Here is a 17,784-nt window from a genome sequence, read left to right on the forward strand (position 1 = left end):
GAACAGATCAATTTCAAGTAATGAAATAAAAGATACCATCAAAATCTACCAACCAAGAAAAGCCCAAGACCTGATGGATACACAGACTAGTTCTACAAGACCTTTAAAGAAAAACTAATACCATCACTCTTCAATTTATTTCGGGAAATAGAAAAATAGGGACCACTTCCAAACTCATTCTAAGAGATCAATATCACCCTTATTCCAAAACCAAGCAGAGGTCAGAAAAAAAGGAACACTTCAGACCAATATATCTTATGAACATAGATGCAAAAATTCTCAATAAAATTCTGAAAAATCAAATACAAAAATATATCAAAAATATTGTGCACCATGATCAAGTGGGATTCATCCCAGGGATGCAAGTTTGGTTCAACTAAATTTAATTTTTCACATCAATAAACTTAAAGATAATAATCATAAAGTAGCAGAGTATAAAATCTACACCCATAAATCAAAGACATTTCTGTATATCAGTGACAAATCCTCAGAAAAGGAACTGAGGAAAACTACCCAATTTAAAATAGCCTCAAAACACACACACACACACACACACACAAAGAAAAAAAAAAAAACACTTGGGAATCAACTTAATGAAAGAGGTGAAAGATTTATATAATGAAAATTACAGAACCCTATAAAAGAAGTCATAGAATACCTTAGAAGATGGAAGGATCTATTCTGCTCTGGGATAGGCAGAATTAACATCAAAATGACCATACTTCCAAAAGCACTATACATATTTAATGCAGTTTCCATCAAAATCCCAATGACCTTCCTCATAGAAATAGAAAGTGTAATCATGAAATTTATCACAAAAAAATAAGAGACCCAGAGTAGCTAAAGCAATTCTTAGCAGGAAGAGTGAAGCAGGTGACACCACTATACCAGACCTTAAACTATGCTACAGAGAAATAGTAACAAAAACAGCATGTTATTGGCACCAAAACCTACTGGTAGACCAATGGTACAGAATAGAGAACACAGAGACTAAACCACAAATTTACAATTATCTTATATTATAAATAGGTGCCAAAAACATGGATTGGAGAAAAGATAGCCTCTTCAACAAATGGTGCTGGGAAAACTGGAAATGTTTATGCAAGAAAATGAAATTAATCCTCTATCTCTCACCATGAACAAAAAATATTTCCATCTTCTAAGGTCCTCTTTAATTCCTAAGGGTTTTTTTTTTTTCTTTTTCTATTTTTTTTTTTTGGAGGCTAGTGTAAATGGGGTGGTTTCCCTAGTTTCTCTTTCATAGAATTTCTCATTGATGTACAAAAATGCCTTTGATTTGTGGGTGTTGATTTTTTATCCTGATACTTTGATGAATCCATTTATTAGTTCCAGAAGTTTTTTTTTGTTTTGTTTTTGTTTTGTTTTGTTTTGTTTTTTGTCTTCTGTATGTATAGAATCATGCCTTCAGCAAACAGTGGTTGTTGAGTTCTTCTTTTCCTATCCATATCTCTTTAATTTCTTTTGTCTGTCTAATTGCTCTGGCTACAGTTTCAAGAACTATGTTAAATAGAAGTGGTGAAAGATGACATCCCTGTCTTGTTCCCATTTTTAGAAGAAACACTTTAATTTTCTCTTCATTTAGAATGATGTTGGCCTGGGGCTTAGTATAGACAGCTTTTGCAATGTTGAGATACGTTCCTGATATTCTAGTTTTTCTAGTGCTTTGAAATGAAGAGGGCTGTATATGTGTAATATGAAATGCATTCTGCTGTCATATATAACAAATTAGAATAAATAAAAAGAATTATGAATATTTACACATATGTATAGATAATTTAACAATTTAATTAAAAAGAGGAATGTCTAATTTCAGGAAACCATTAAAAAAATTAAGACCTGACTGCCAGAGGTCTGTTTCTTACTCTGAAGCTACTCAGTATGTCCAGGATTCCACTGATGTGCCCTGAAGTGGGCTCCTGTTTCACTGGTTGAGGCATTTGCATTTTCAACAACTCAGTTCTGTAAAAATTACAAATTTTCTCATCTGTGATTAATATGTTATACATTTTATCCTAGACTCCTGGTAATGTAAGAAATGTTATGGTTTTTCTAAATTTAATTTATATCAAAATCTAATATTCTCATTCTCCTCTGACATTATCCAACTTATAAAATAACTGATTGTCATTCCCTCCCTGTATTCCTCAATGGACCTTGGGGAATACAAGGATCTTGGGTATCTTAATGAAAGCATAAAGTTGAGCCTTCGGGACTTCAGTCCACAGAAGTCAACAATGACATAGTCATTGGTTACTAAAGGGGAATGTTCCTTAGATCAGAGACTTTAATCATCTCTGCCCATGGAGGGGATCTAGTATAGCATTGTATCCATGATCCTGAGGGTTCTTGGGCAACCCTTCCACTCTGAGTTCTGCCTATACCTAGGGTGTGTGGTGGTAGAACAGGATCTGGACATTGTTAACATGGTGCTGAAGCCCCCCTTCCCACTTCCCATCCTTAGGGAATGTTCTTCTTTCCTTTTTTCTTGGGGGTATGGTTTGTTTTCATATTCTACTTCACAAAAATATGGGCTCTCTGGCATGCCTTGGAACAAATCTATTTATTATGACTGTTTAGGTGGGGCTGGAGAGGAAGGTGCAAGTGGGTGAAACAAAGCCCAGAATGAATAAATGTATTTAAATTCACCCACATAAGGAGGATCTTTTTTCCGCCATGAAGGTATCTCGACCACCTTCAATTTAACCTTTTAAAGCCTTTTAATTATCATCTATACTGTACTTTTAAATGTACTTTTTCACCACCTACAACTTCACTCTTTTAAACGAGGCTTAGATTCTGTTTAAATCGCTTTAATGTTAGTTTACATGGCTGCCCTTCAACCAAAGGCCTTTTTTTTTTAACTCCATTGAGAAGCTTTGTCTCAATCTGCCATGTACAAATATCTTTTTCTTCTTTCTTCCTTTCTCAAGCTTTTAAAGTAAGTCTAGTTTCCTCAAAATCTTTTTAAATGGCATTTTACAACTTTTTACTTTACCACACAGAGATTATCTCATCTAGAAACATTTCTTTTTCCTTTAACCTTTTATATTAAAATATATTTCCACATCTTGAATCTTTTTCTCTCTTTTTTAACCGTTAACCCTTTTTATAAATTCACATTTTGAAACAACTCTTATAAAATTTCTGATTTAGACAAATTACTCCACTTTAATAAGATGAAAGACTTTCATGTTTTTTGTGATACTATAATACTATAATTGAAACCCAACTGAAAATTCTTATACTCTTTGTATATAAATTACACATGATAGAATCTTAACACTTAGTAACCTTGTTTTAGCAAAGACACAGACACAAAGCAATATTAAACATTTTTCCATTTACCAATTTATGAAAACACACATAATGTTTAAATATATTACCTTATGGAACTTAATAAGTAAAGAGTACTTGATTTTATATTTAGTGGTTGATATTTTAACACTTTAGCTTTGTAAATTAATCAGATGTCTGTAAAAACCAAGATCTTAGACAAATGTAGTAAACAGAACTAGCCATCTCTTTCTTGTTGAAGAAAAATCCTTCTACAGGATACCATGATGGTCCCATTGATATACTTAATAACTCGTCTTTAAAAAGCCATGGGCTACATTTTTGTATTGTATCAACATATGTCCTAATTGTTCTTGGTCTTACTGGGGTGCCTCCTTCCTCTAACAATTTCTCTTGCTCGGAGGCGAATAACTTCAAACCTTGAGTCAACCATTTTCCCCGGTTTGCCTGAGAAAGTTCTAGGAACAGGCAACTTGAAATAAAAACAAAATAAATCAAAACAATAACACATTGTTTTTTGAAATGTTCACCCATTCTTTCTCTCTTCCTCAAGGGTGAGAAATTTCACTTACCTCTAAGCTTCAGAAGTTCCCCGCATGGGACGCCAAATGCCGCAGTCTGGCTGGGCACAAATGCCACAGTCTGGCTGGGCACACAATCACGAGCCACCACACAGCTTGTAGATTCAAACAGCAACTCTTTATTCCCGAACTCACACCAGCCGTCTACAATCATGTTCTGGGGAAATCCACGTTCTCTGCCCAAATCCACCTCCACTGGGCTTCTATCTCCAAAATATACTGTCTGAATCCCATGAGAACTCAAGGGGAACTCAGGCAGCAGGATATGCCCTATTCCCAGCAGGAATAATCTTAAACCTTAAACCTGGAACCTAAACCGGGAACGCCCTAATCCGCCTTGGTCCTTGAGCAAGGTCACCTACATTCAATGTCACTGCAACATGGGGTACGCTGGCAAGGAAATTGTCATACCTACTTGGCTAATGGCTCCCAGCATCAGCTGAGCATAATGGTCTTTGCAAGCAACATTGTCCAAACAAGCGTTCCTATCTCTGATGATGGACCCTCTCTCCTCACCTTGAGCAATGCTATTTTGGGCTTGTGTCACATCTCATTCAACTCTCTCTTTATTATCTTCAGCCTTTCCCTCTTTTGGGTCATTCTGATTTCACTGTCCTTGAGTTATTGGAAACTTTCCTTTGTTTCTCTGTCCAGTGTCACCAGTTGAAATTGCTCTTACTCAAAGAGAATGAAGCATTATCTGATATTGAGCTTCAGTCACGTTCTTCCTTAAAGCTACATAGTCCTGCAGAGATATTTATTTGAAAATATTGCATGTCCTTACTCTCAAAAAAATCCCAAAAAACAAAAAAAACTTAGCAGTTTTTTTTTTTCCCTTAGCATCATCAAAAAATAATTTATGAATTGGAAGACAAGACCTAAAATAAGCCAAGACATCTAAAATCAATGGATTCTCGATAAAGTTAACAAAATCAAACATGGTTTGTTTTTAATTATATGAAGGTTTATTTTTTCATATAGTATCCATCTCTGAACAGTTCTTGGGAGAACAACAGAATATAAATTTCATTAGGTGCATGTAGGATGAAAGTTCTTTCTTTCTTTCTTTCTTTCTTTCTTTCTTTCTTTCTTTCTTTCTTTCTGTACAACAAGGATTGAACCCAGGGGTACTTTACCACTGAGCCACATCCCCAGTCCCTTATAATTTTTGAGATTCGATCTTCCAAAGTTGCTTAGAACCTAGCTAAATTGTGAAATCTAGCTTTGAAATTGCAATCCTCCTGCCTCCATCTTCAAGCTGCTAGGGATTGTAGGCAAGCATCACTCTCAAAGCATGAATGAATCTCTTAAAGTTGCACAGGAAATACTGAAGGGGGACTCATTGGTAGAGTACTAAATCTAGGGAGCTCTGGGTTCTGGTGAAACTTGTTGAATTCATTCCCACCACCAGTAAATAATGATAACAACAACAATAACAACAATAAAAGTTCTCATAAGTTTTCAACATGATCATGAGGCCTAATTATTTCACCCAAGGCTTACTTTAGTGGAAGAATTGATGACAAAAATCAAGTAAAAAACAGTAGGCCCATATTCCCAATAAAATATCACACACACACACACACACACAAATTACCAAAATTAAACATAATTTTTAATTATATAAAGGTTTATTTTTTCATTTAGTATTCATCTCTGAACAGTTCTTGGGAGAACAACAGAATATAAGTTTCATAAGGTGCATGTTGGATGACTGCTTTTTTCTCTTTTCTTTCCTTTTTTTTTTTTTTTTTTGGTAGCAGGGATTGAACCCAGGGGTACTTTATCACTGAGCCACATCCCTAGTCATATATATATATGATTATATATATAATTTTCCCATATAATAGAGTGCCTCCTCAAAAGAAGTAATAGTTTGATGTATTGGAAACATGACATTTTCTTTATTATATTTCTTTATTATATTATATTTCTCATCTGCAGCTCTTCCGATTATAAATGGGAGATTATGTTTTCATTGGCATCCCCTACTGTTTTCTAAGTCATTACAAAATTACATAATTGACACTATTTTTTTCATGCGGTTATAAATCACTCAAAGTGTAGCTTCCATGTGTGTGACTTTGAAAAATCATACAGTTCACATATATTTTCTGATCTGTTAAAAAGAGAATGCTGAACATATGTGATAGAAAAAGGCTAAAAATGAGATCAGCATTTCTAAAGTCAAGGTAAGCATGGGCCCCCTAGCGTTCGGTTTCCGCAACTGCCAAGGCTAGTATTTCAAATTGCTGTTGAGTTTCGAGTTCCACAACCAGTCTCCTTTGGGCATATGGCTACATTCATATCCATATTCTTATCCTTATGTTTCTGGTGCTCAAATGCAATCACGAAAGGGATGTCTGTGGTCCACAAGTTAGCATAAAAATCTCCACACGCTGAGCAAGGTCTATAAGGTAGCCGATTTCAGGACACTCTGAAGGCAAGCACTATATGTGCCATAAGATTTCAGGTTCCTCTGGGAAGTCTACTGAAGGCTGAAGGCTTTGTTATCCCAGTAGTGCCAGATTCCACCCACTGTAAGGTGTGTGAGCAAATCCATTTTCTCCTTAGCCCACACTTATCATTTTCAATCTAACCCTCCAAACACATTCCTAGACATCACCCTCTTGCCCCACATGTGGATGACCTGAGCCTCTTCTAGTTGTCCTCTTGGAAAAGCATCTCAGATTTCTTCTCAGTCTTACCTGTGCTTTTATTTTTCCCTCTATTCTCTGAGTTTGGCCCAGGGCAGTCACTTGGCCAAGGGGAAGCAAGAGGGGACAGAAAAAAAGCAAAGGTGATGTGTGGTTGCCTTCTCCTTTTTAAGCAATTACAATCACTTTGAACTGGCACATTCCTTCATTAGATGTAGATTTGTAAGAAAGTGAACAGATGTGCTTAGGTGAGGAGAGCTCAGGGATCTGACTCACGGCCAAGACAACAATCCACATCTCATCAACACTTCTAAGTCTTCTGCAATTCAGTCCCAAAGGGTCTACTCACTATGCTGGGCCACCCCGCTGGGGAATCCTTTTTTATCTTGCATTCCACCAAGGTTGTATAACTAGTGAATCAACAGCTCATCTCAGGAAGGAACCTTTAAACACATGGCCCTTTCATAGACTTTCAGATACAGCCCATAGAAGATTATGAATCTGGAAATCAATCTATTGTCTTTCATTAACATTACTTATTAGAATTTTTGGCCCTTGTTAGCTGCATTTTTGGAAGCATTCTAATGCTATAATAGTATTTGTTGATACTAACTTTTATTGGTTCATTAATCCAATCTTTCACTCCATTTGTATCATGTATTATCTTCTAAGCATTGCATTTTAGGTAATGAAAATATTGTAATAAATATGACAAATATGACCCTTCTGATCTTGGAATTTAGAGTCTAGTAGTAATAAGTAAATACCAATTTGATCAGAGTTTGCTGAAGATTAGGAGATGCTATAGTATGCTTGGAGTGTGGAGTAAGAGGAACTACCCTGGTATATGGAAGCAGGGATGCCTTCAATGAAAAGGCTTTGAGCTGAGATGTGATGAATGACTAGGACTTGCCGAAATAATAATCTGTCAGATACCAGGATCTACCCAAATAGGTCATACTTGAGAGAAATCTAAGCAGCTTTAGCTGCTTTCTGTTCTTTAGAAAGCTAATTTATAAATCATTTCATCCTCTGCCACAGTTTTGATCAAAAATGTAAATTAAACACTTAGTTTGCAATGCTGATGATTCTTGAAAGTTTTATACTAAATGATAGAAGATACAAAGAACAACACTTTTAATTCTATTTTCTTTAACTGTCTGGAATACACAAATCCATAAAAACCTAAAGAGTTAAGAGAATTCCAGGTAGTGGGAAGTGGGAATGAATGGGGAGTTAATGTTAATAGGCATTGAATTTCTTTTAACGGATTGAAAAATAAACTCAAAACACATCGTGGTGGTTTTGCAACATTTTATTAAAATAAAATTTAGTAAACAAATTTATGAATTCAATGTGGTTGTCACAATTTATGATGATAAAATGATTATACTTCCTTAAGTTAAAAAGGACCCACAGACATCATGTGTAGACTTGTAACATGACATGAGAGAGTCCCAAGAACAGTTTCTTTAGACATAGATATTTTCCAATAAATTCTCATTTTCTTTCTTTTTTATTTTCTTCCTTTTTAATTTTTTTTTTCTTTTTTTAGTATCGTGGAACCCCAAACCTCACCCCTGCTAGGCAAGTGCTCTACTACTGGTCTACATCCTTCCCCACTCCCCCCTTTTTAAATCACTTTAAAATGCCCACTCTGGCCTCAAAGCTTGTGATCCTCCTGTCTCAGCTTCCTGTGTAGCTATGATTAAAGGCATGTGACACCATGCCCAGGAAAACCTCAATTTTATGGAGAACCAAAGAAAATAAAAGGAGTCAGAGGGGATTTGAAGGAGGAAGGAAAGAAACTGTATATGAGGAAACCTTGGTCAACATCATAGAAGCTCATTTTTGCATTCTCATAATCAAGAAACACCCCAACCCGATCCTCAGGCCTTTGTACACAATGAGTTAAGGGAGTTGGTGGAGAGACTACAGTGGTTGTTCTTCTTTAAGGAAAATAGGAGAAATGCTTTCTCACAATCAAAACTGTCGCTTGTTATAAAATCGTTACAGACACCCAGAATCCAGTTGGAGGTGTTCCCCACATCCACCTCCCAATAGTGTCTACCAGAGGTAAAGTCCTCAACACCCCATATAACAGAATTCTCCAGTGTTTGAGGATCTTCAGTTGCACCATTATCTCCAAATATCCTATTTATAACTTCATCAGAAAGGATCATATAGTGATTGGCCCATCCTTGAATAGTCCCGTTATTCACTGCACAGAAAAACAAAAATCAGATTAGTAAATGGCATTTGCATGTCTTGGACAAAGATTGCATACCTAATCAATCTCTTTATTTTCTCCTCTTCTAAGAAAAGTTAGAGAGAAGAGAGAATTCAGACTCACTCATGTGTATGGAGAATGGTTCCTATGTTCTCTTTAGCACCCAGAAATCATTAAATTATATGAAAAACAAAAAAGCCTGAATGTATCATGTACTGTGTGAAGGGGTGATTTAATATCTACTTTTGGATGGTTTGTTTCAGGTCACAACCAAAACTCTTTTTTCCTTAGTAGAAATCTCTTCTTGAGTTGTTTTTAATACCATTAATAAACAGACATCACTTTGCTATGATTGTGCCTACTTCATTATCAAACATCAAATAATTTGATGGAAAGCAACATCTGCACCCTTTACTGAAAAGAATCTCTGACTTAAATTATCTGCTGAGACCATTCATTCAATCAAACTTGGATTTCATCCTTCTGATATCTAGACCTCTTCTCTAGTGGGGTACTAAAATGGCTGGGTCATGTTCACAGATCACTCACTTTTTGGTTGTTCTGAAATCCATCTGATGGTATTAAAATTGTTATATTTATAGCAAATTTAGTCATTTTTTTGTTTATCAACACTTTTAGTTTTTAAATATTAATTATTATTTGCCCGTTACTTATCATAAATACACTTGGAATATAGAACATATTTTAAAGACACCAATATCATATTAAAATCTTTAAAATTAGAATAAACTGAAATAACATAAAATATTGGTTGCTTCTCTAAGAAGGAAGCATTTTATTGCTTAATAACCACAAAACACCAATAATAGCCTTCCCTTGTACTGTCTGTATCAGAACTAAAATATGTATATGAGCTATAAGTTAACAAATGCGGTCTTGATCATTGTATTATGACTAGAAAGGGAAAGAAGATATAAATGTTCATGTCAGAAAATTAAAAATGGGAAGCATCTTATTTCAGGAACCTATTAAAAAATTGAACATGACTGGCATTGGGCTCACTCTTACCTCTGAACTTGTTCATCATGTCAAGGATTCCAGTGATGTGCGATGAAGACAGCTCAGGGTTCACTGGCTGGGGCTTCTGCATCTGCACCAACTCAATCCTTGGAAGAATGACATGACTTACACTTTTAAACCAAAGGTTAACCAAAATATCATTACAAAGATACCATTTTTAACCCAAGATATGTTAGGAATCTCCCATTTTGGTGAATTGGCTATACATTTTATTCAACATTCTCGGGATTGTATGATACTTTTTTCTAAATTTAATGTACTAAAATCCAACCTCTTTATTCTTCTCAAACATTATCCAACTTAAATAATACTGAGTGTCATTCCCTTCCTCTATTCCTGAATCAACCTTGGGAAATGCAAAGATCCTGCATATCTTACAAAAAGCAGAATGTTCAACCTTTGGGACTTTGGTACTCAGAGATCACCAATGTAGTCATTGATTCTTTGAACCAGTGGTTTTGATTATCTCTGCCCATGGAGGGGATCTAATACAGCCTGGTAGCACTGATCCTGAGGGTTCTCAGGCAGCGCTTCTCCTCTGAGTTCTGCCCACACCTGGAGTATGCCATGATGAAACAGGATCTGGTCATTGTTACTCACAGTAATGAAGCCCCCTCCCTTTCCCATTCTAGGGAACATTACTCTTTACTATCTTGTAAACCTTCTACCTCACTAGAATCCGATCATTTTTTGGGATATCATATAAAAATCATCTTAGTAAAGTTTATTGGGACTAGGCTGTAGAGAATAGAAAGAATGGGTAAACAAAGCCTAAAACATTAAATCATTCATAGGTATAATTGAATTCAGTCACATAAGGACATTTTGAAACCAAGGAACATATTACTTCAGAGCCTCTTTTTCAAACAAAATATTAAATATCCACAAAGGTGTTAATAACTGAAAGTATATAATTTCTCTTCTATAAGAAAAAAACAACTTTCTCATAAACCAGAGATGATTCTATAAAATTTACCTTTTAAATATGTCTCCTAAGTCCTAAAATAAAAAATAAAGAGGTAATATTAATAATATGAACACTGTCCTTCTGCATCCTCTTTGGTACTTTGGTGTGTGTGTGTATGTGTGTGTTTGTTTGTATGTGTGTGTGTGTGTGTGTGTATGAATATTTTTTCTCATTTTTCTCTGAGAAATCATGTGGGGCTATGTTAATACCAAAGCCCACACTAAACATGGAAGACAGCCTTGGGGTGCACTGAGAAGATAGGGCTTAGAAAGGGTCTGTGCAGGGATGCAACAGGACCTAGGTTCCTGTGTCACTCATCTCCCAGTCTTATTCCCAGAGAGATCTGACCCCCTCTGACAATTACAACTAAACAGTGAACTATTTGAAAAATAGTGAAGTCTGTACATCTTGTCCAGGAGAGGGGCAAAGCTTCATCTGCTTTTGTGCAGGAGAACAGAGGGTGATGATGGAGTTGGGAAACATAAACTGAATATTTCCTCAACAAAATTAACTTTCCTATGATTACTGAGTTTTGGGATAACTTCTCTTTGTGTATACTAGTCTCAATGATGCACAAATTTTGTCTCACTGACCTTCTCAAAGACTTATACTCTCTCAAGATTACCAGAATGTAATGAAAAAAAAAATGATTGGACAATGATGGTAATAAAGGAGCTCCTGTCACTCAGCTGAACACAGTGGGCTTTGCAGGCAACATTGCCCAGACAAGGATTCCTGTCTCTCAGGATGAACCCTCCCTGGTCACCTGGAGCAACTCCATGTCAGGCCTGTGGCACATCTCAGTCAGCTCCCTGTACATTTCTTTCAGCCTTTCCCTCTGTTGAGCCATTCTGATTTCACTGTCTCTGAGTTGCTGCACAATCTCCTGTGCTTCTCTTTCTATTGTTTCCAGTTGAAATCGCTCCTCCTCCAGGAGCAATTGATGCATCATTTGATACCGAATTTGAATCATGTTCTTCCTTAAGGCCACATAGTACTGAAGAGATATTTATTTTAAAAGATTACTTTCAAAAAGAAAATGTAAAACTTCGAATATTATTATCTTAGCATCAAGCAAGTACTTCATATACTTTTCATCTCACACCTGAAAATGCTCCTAAATATTTACTAATACTATTGACTGTACTTTCTATCTTTCTTACCTCTCTCCTGTTTAAATCAAGATCTCTAAGAAGTCCCAGGCTATCTCCCTATGATGCCACTTCAATGTTCTTATTGAATTATTTTCTCTTTACCTCAATCTTCTTTGTCTGATTCTTCTACATATTTTAAAACATTTATATACACACTGTATTGTGAATTTAAAAAATACTTCACTTTGCCCATAAGTGAAAATCTATTTCACTCCTCTCCTCCAGAATTAAGTCAATTCAGTAATGTGTTATCCTCAGTGTCTGAGAAGATTTATCCAAACCACCAAAGTTGGACGAGGAATACCAGTTATGCCTCATTCACTCCATATACTAGTATTCATCAAATTAGCTTGTGTTGGCCAGTACATTTGTACTATTACCAGATATCACTGCATTGTCTGAGAAGAAAACAGTATCCTTCAATGTTATCTCAAATTTAGCTGATAGCTTCATTTTTATCTGCACAAAAATAAAGAAAACTTTTTTATACTTACCACAAATGATTGAGATTTGCTAATTTCTTCATTTAGATTATCTTGCATCTCCTGAGTCATTTGCCATAAATGATCCATTTCCTTTACATTTTTTTCCTGAAAAATAACCATAGGCGTTAGTGATAGGAAAGACAGTCTTGTAGGTTTCATCTTTTGTGTACTGGAATCAAGCAGTGTTTGGGAGAGCAGTAATTTTGAGTTTAAAAAGTCAGGTTTTTACAAATTAGTCTAAATTGATTTTAGTACTTGAGATATTAGAAGCAAAAAAAAAAGTTTTTGAAAAGAGTCTATAGATAATACATTCCATTTTTTGATAAAGCAGTTTTTACATGGCCTCACCATTAAAGGGTCCAGCCTTCAGTGAAAGAAGCCCATATTTCTTGCACAATATATTTACTTCTCTATTTATTTTTTCTGTACTGGAGATTGAACCCAAAGTTTCATATATGGTAGGCAAGAATTTACCTCTGAGCTATACTCCAGCCCCTTAAAAAAAACAAAAGAAGAGGTTGGGGTTGTAGTTCACTGGTAGAGTGCCCACCATGCATGTGGAAGGCACTGGGTTCGATCCTCAGCACCACATAAAAATAAAATAAAAGTATTGTGTACATCTACAACTAAAAAACTATTAAAAAAGAAAAGGATAGTGTCTTGCTAAGTTGCCCAGGTTGGCCTCAAACATGGGATCCTCCTGCCTCAGTTTGCTGAATAGCTAGAATTAGTGGCATAGCCACCATACCCTGTTATTTGGACAATATTTCTAGAGGAAATTTCCTTCATGAGCATTTAACTTATTTATAATGATAGTGTCAAATTGATCAACATTTAAACAACACTTTTACATCTTGTGATGTACACTGAAACATCACCATTTTCATCTGCCTCGTTATCATGAGTCTTCATGTTTCTCTCTGATCTGGACCCCACTCTGTGGAGGATACTTCATGGCCATCACTCACCCTGTTCTCCTCCTCCGTGCATGATACTGGGCTGTAGCTATGAACTGTGTGTTTGGGTGATTCAGAGCAGGGTGCAGAGAGCAGGCTCTTGTCCACCTTGCAGAAGAGCCCCTTTGTCTCCCCGTTTCTCCTGCAGAGCTGCTCCCCAGAGCTGCTTACAGAGCGAGGTCTGGCCTGTCTGGTGAGAGAGGCCAGCTTCTTGAGGGCAGTGTTGGTCCTGTAGTCTGTCTTCTCTGCTATTTTTCTGCACTCAGGGCAGCACCTGGGTGTTTGGGCTTCCTCCCAGCAGAGGTAGAGGCAGGGTCGGCAAAAGGTGTGTCCACAGTCTATGGTGACAGGTTCTAAGAAGTAATTCATGCAAATGGAGCATGTGAGTGCACTTTGGAAGTCTTGCAAGGCATGAGAATCCATGTTTCTGTAACCAAAAATATAGATGGTGGAGCGAGAGGAAAGTGGGAGACAAGAGAGTGTTATCCTTCTGTCTTGATGAGAAAATTACAACTATAAAAGGGCTTTGGTCACTGCTTTTTTAGTTGAGTCATGCAATATCTTTCTATTAACTTCCTGCAATAAAAAACCTAGATATAAAAAAATATAGACAGGCTGAGTTTGTTCTATGACACAAATGACATAATAAGATGAGCATGATCTTGATTTTCAAAAAAGCTACTTTCTCATTAATTTGGGCAAGTTTAATATTGGGACAAAGAAAGTTTAGGATAATTTCAGACTTACTTACATTAGGTGTTTGCTCTGGGTACCCATCTAAAATCTCTCTCTCTCTCTCTCTCTCTCTCTCTCTCTCTCTCTCTCTCTCTTTCTCCTCTCTCTCTCTGATTCAATGACTATAATAAATGTAAAGACAGTTAGTCTTCATGACATACGTCTATGCTCTCCACCTCTCAACCCATAGATGTACTTTTCTAAAGACAATTAAAATTAAGTTTAATTCATTTGAAGATTGCTTGACTTAATCACTGTTGACTTCAACTTACAATTCCTAAAACTACAAATGGGCGAATTTATGGTTCTAGCCACAATAAAACAATATCTTTCAAAAAATAAAATGAAAGTGGGGTGAATCGATGAGGACCTCTTATTCCAGCTATTTTGGAGGCTGAGGCAGGAGGATTAAAATTGTGAGGCCAACCTCACCAATTTATTAACATACTGTCTCAGAATAAAAAAAAATGAATAAAAAATAAAGGGTTGCAGATGTAAATCAGTTGTACAGCAACTCTGTGATCAATCGTTATTACCAATAAGAAATAAATTAAGTTTTAAATTTAAAAATAAGAATATAATATTGGGGATGTAATCAGTGGTAGAGAAATTTCCCAGAATTTGTGATGTCCTAAGTTTTAGCCCAAGGACTAATTAGGAAATAGAAATAATAATAATAAAATAATTTTTTTCTATTACTTCTCATTAAAGAAAATAATATTTCCCAGAATCAGTTATGACCATCAGAGTGCCTCCATATTTTCAGATGATGGGTGTGCGTGCTACAGTAATAATAAGTAATAATTAATCCATTGTTATTTACAATAAAATCAACAAGAAAGCCCAGTGCAGTGGCACATGCCAACTATTCCAGCTATTGGGGAGACTAGGGCAAAAGGAAACTAAGTCCAAGGCCAGCCTGCGAACCTTAGTGAGACTATTTCAAAATGGGTTGTAATACAGTGGTAGATTAGCCCTGAGTTCAATCCCCAGCACAAAAAAAAAAAAAAAAAAAAAAAAAAAAAATTGGTGATAGCACAAATTAACAATGGTAATCATGTTTTTTTTTTCCCTCTCCAGAGACTACCCTTCAGTTTAGAGATGCAATTGATGAGGTATAATCAATTTATCTTAATTTTTAGTATTTTTCTCTAGTGATCAAACTTCCTACTTGAAAAACCTCTACAAGTTTGTTGCATTTACTGGGATACTTTTCAAATCTAGTTTGCAAACTGAAGGTTTTAAAGGGACAGAAAATAGGACTTTCACATCAAATGTTTTACAGTCAAATCTATACATTAAATTTCTAAGCATAGTGGCACACACCTTTAATCCTATTGGCTCTGGAGCCTGAGGCCAGAGGATCAGGAGTCAAAGCCTGCCTCAACAAAAGTAAGGCACTAAGCAACTCAATAGTACACTGTCTCTAAATAAAATACAAAATAGTTCTAGGGATGTGGCTCAATGGTTGAGTGTTCTAAATTCAATCCCTGGTACCCACTTTAAAAAAAATTCTGAATTGATGTGCATAAACACTATTACACACATAAAATATACTGAATATTTGAAGCATTATATGAGTTCCAAAATGGTTAAAACTGCAGAAATATTTCATTTAAATCCTGCAAAATCTAATAAAACACAAGGTAATAGAATGAAAATTACTCAGATCACTTAGCAGAAACGAATATTTTACATATAGTCTAGTTACATATATTTTGAACAGGAAAAAAAAGTAGGTTTTTTACTTGGACCAAACCCAAGTAGGTTTTCAAGTAAATTCAAACAATTTTTAAGAATGAAAGATAGCTTGAAAGCCTTTATTCTAAATTTCCAACTCACAAGAGTCAGTTCTAGGAGACCTCAGGTCTGGAAGTGTGGAAAATTTGTTAGTATTACGGTGTACAGTAACTCTCATGTCTCCTCAGCTCAACAGCTGAAAATTCGGTCTGCACCTTAGAGGTACCTTAGTGGTAAAGGCAATTTCAAGAAAATTGCTCTCCTTAAATACCTGGGACTCACCTAAAACCACACCCACTGTCAGTTACTTCTTCTGCAAGTGGTGTAAAAGGATTATAAGATCACACTATGTTTACAAAAGAGAGTAAATAACTTTGATGAGATTTTTGGATCAGACATAAGAAAGTTCACATGACTTAGGTTTTGCAAAGAGATAATTTAACTGAAATAATTATTTCATTGTTAATTTTTTTTTCTAGAACAACAACCTCTCAATTAAAACAACAACAACAACAACAACATTGGTTTCTTCCTCTACTGAGGTTTAAATTTTATAATCTCTAATTTATTTTTATTTTTTGCTTTTATATTTTTCCTTTCTTTTTTTTTGTGCTTGAACCCAGGTGTTCTTTAACACTGAGCTACACCCGAACCCACTTTTATTTATTTTTTAATATTTTCATTTGATTTTTGAGGCAGGGCTTGCTAAGTTGCTTTGGGCCTTGCTAAATTGATGATATTGGCCTTGAATATGTAATCCTCCTGCCTCAGCCTCCCTGATCCCTAGGAATACAATTGTGTACCACCACACCTGGTTATTTTTCCAGTTTAGATTTTTTTCATTCCTCTCTCAAAAAATTTTGCTGAGGAGTTTTTTGTTTTGGGTTTTAACTTTGGACAATATTCTAAGAATTGGGAGGAAAATTATAGTGAATAAAAATAGACACTCCTAGTTCTGCCAGAAAATAAAAACTGGTGAATAAACTGCATTGATGGTTCATGGTACTTGCGAGGTTGATAGAGGAGGAGTGCAAGTTTGGGGTTAGCCTGGGCAATTTAGTGAAACCCTGACTCAAAATGAAAGTCAGGAGATGTATCTCAGTGGTAAAGAATGCTTTCATAGCATGAACTAAAGCCTTGCATTCAGTTGCAGGGCCTAAAAGAGAAAAAAACTGACATGAACTGTCCCCTCCCCAAAAAACATTTTAAAATATATCTTGCAACTAGAAGTCTCAGGTGACCACTACCATGCCTTTCTTTTGTGACTCTACCTACTGAGCTAAAAAAGGAGCTACCTATAAAACATTATAGAAAAACTATCAGGAGGAATTTGAATACTTACAAGTTGAATTGGTTTTTAAAAAGATAAACAATGAGTTGGGCGTCGTCTCACACACATTCCATTCCCAGCTACTAGGGAGGCTGAGACATGAGGATCCACAATTTGAAGCCATCCTGGGCAACCTAGTGAGAAGCTGTCTCAAAATAATAATAAAAAGAGGCATCTGGAGGATAACTTAGAGGTAGAACACTTGCCTTGCATGTGCGAGGCTCTGAGTTTCATACCCAGGGACAGAAAAAAAAAAAAAAAAAAAAGTTTTGCATTGTGGTACTTGCATTTGCCCTCAGCTATGGAAATGTAGCTCAGTGGTAGAGCACCTGGCTAGCATGCTGAAGGTCCTGGGTTTGATAGCAAAACCACTAAAAGTATTAAGGTATAAAATGTCCTCAAACCTATACTAAATTTTGGGAAATAATTTTCTATTCAACTTTTAACAAAGTTTAATTAACAAAAGGCAGACATGTGGCAGAATTTAGCTTAGGACACTCTTTTGTTATAACCTGGATGGAGCTTGGCAGTGGGATAGATGTAAACTTTCAAGCTCATCCATCTGTGTTTCTTTGGAATCTTCCAAAAATCTG

General features: G+C 35.8%; 1 pseudogene; it reads right to left on the bottom strand.

Annotated features, from left to right (window-relative positions):
- Positions 1–8,300: 8,300 nt before the first annotated feature.
- Positions 8,301–13,809, bottom strand: LOC107160968 (annotated as a pseudogene).
- Between the last annotated feature and the right edge of the window lie 3,975 nt (positions 13,810–17,784).

This window comes from Marmota marmota, unplaced genomic scaffold (genome assembly GCF_001458135.2).
Source record: "Marmota marmota marmota unplaced genomic scaffold, marMar, whole genome shotgun sequence".
Lineage (NCBI taxonomy): Eukaryota > Metazoa > Chordata > Mammalia > Rodentia > Sciuridae > Marmota > Marmota marmota.